Source organism: Aplysia californica, unplaced genomic scaffold (genome assembly GCF_000002075.1).
Source record: "Aplysia californica isolate F4 #8 unplaced genomic scaffold, AplCal3.0 scaffold00148, whole genome shotgun sequence".
Taxonomy (NCBI): Eukaryota; Metazoa; Mollusca; class Gastropoda; order Aplysiida; family Aplysiidae; genus Aplysia; species Aplysia californica.
The window spans coordinates 1,197,534-1,199,498 of record NW_004797418.1 but is presented as its reverse complement, the minus strand read 5'-3'; positions in this window follow the sequence as shown (position 1 = coordinate 1,199,498).

Below are 1,965 nucleotides of genomic sequence, written 5' to 3'. Positions count from 1 at the left end.
TAGACAGACAGACAGACAGACAGACAGACAGACAGACAGACAGACAGACAGACAGACAGACAGACAGACAGACAGACAGACAGACAGACAGACAGACAATGTATAGTGTGTACGTTTTATATCGTTGTTGTATACATTGGGAGCCTTGTAATCTGATTCCAGTCTACAGGTTTCATTTTCTTTGTGTTGCTTTTAGTGTAATAATGTGTAAAATTAAAATTAAAATGAAAATCGAAAAAGATTTAAAGTGAGGAGAAGCAGTACATTTTTTTTCTTTTTTTGTGGTAACAAGTGTCATGTTTTGGTTCATCATTTTATTTACCCCCCCCCCCCCCCAAAAAAAAAAAAAAAAAAAATTAAAAAAAAAATTTAAAAAATAAATAAATACATAAAATAAAATAATATAAAATAATTTCCACCATAGATATAATTTCTTTATCTGTTGATCTGGTAAATTTGCGCATGCACAATCAGACCTACTCACTTACATGGTGACATAACCAACTTTCACGCCTTTATGCTTACGCAAAAATCACACCTGCCAGACTTGTTTTCTGCCTACTAGTCGCCTTTTCTATTGTGCTATATTTATTTAAGTTCACACCTTCTCACACGCACCCCCACCCACGCGTGATAACTTTCACCGCGTCAGACAGCGCGACGTGATCAAAACTTTCTTTACTCCAATGTTTCCTTCTTCCTTTCCTTTTTCTTGCTGTCCAATTTAACCTCTTTGTCCGAGCTTCTACTTGAGTATGCATGTGCACACGTGTTCAATTCGTATCAATTATTTAGCACATTCACAAAATTTCCCATAAACAGACATGCACTTCGATAGATTCAAATAATTGAAAAAGATCCAGGTTACACTCGCAACATTGACACACCATGTACACACAAAGCAAGAACACGCTCATATACACAACCATTCACAAATATACGCACGCACACACGCAAATGGACGCACACACACACACACGCACTCACTCGCCCACGCACGTTCGCTCACTCACTAACCCACTTACACATAAAGAAGACCAGAAATGATCCCACAAGACAAGCTTTGTTCCAACCCTGGTCGCAGTAACAACTCCCCCCCCCCCCCCCCCCCCTATTCTATTCTTTTTTTTTTTCTTGGTCCCCTTTTGTCACTTTCCATCCACACACCAACTTTGAGCGTAAAGACGTCTTGAACACAGCCGTTGCCCCCTGAGATTATAACATATTCATTACGATTGGCCCTCAGACCAAGTCGTGCTACTGAAGCATGGAAGCCCAAGACATGGTCTCCGCACCACAGACCGCGACCAATTTGTTACAAATTTGTTTACAAAGTCTCCTAATAAATGCTTGCGAGGGGTGTAAAACAATAGGGTCATTATGTAAGCCGCAAAACTTCGACAATAGGACAAAATTCTAGACGTCCTCACACCGCTATTAGTTCACAATAGTTCGCGCCACAATGCCTCTACAATAGAACCGAAGAGGCGAAATTTTTGCTAAATTATAAATGTTTTAGAAGCGAACCGTAGCCTAATTTCGATTTGGGATGAATCGGGTATAAGCGCTACTCTTCAATTTCGATGAACATAAAGCGAATTCAGAATAGTTCATCGTTGTTTTTAGATCAATTCGTTCTCATAGCGGCGATCGAGCAGGACGGGAGGTTTTTTCCTTCCAGTGTGGGATCGGGAATGCCCGCAGGCGACCTCCATGGCAGCGGTGAAATTGGAACAAAGGCGGCTGGAGGGAGAGTTCGGGTTTGATGAAGGGCTAGCGATTGGAGACTGACAAGAATAGGCCTCAGGAATCTTTGATGTGAGAATCGAACTGCCTCTACTCCTTAACCCTACAGGGGGGAAGCAGGAATGAAACCAGTGGTGTGATGTAGTGGCTAGCGGGGATGACAGAGTTGGAGAGAGAGGGAGAGGGATGGAAGAAGAGAGAGAGAGAGAGAGAGAGAGA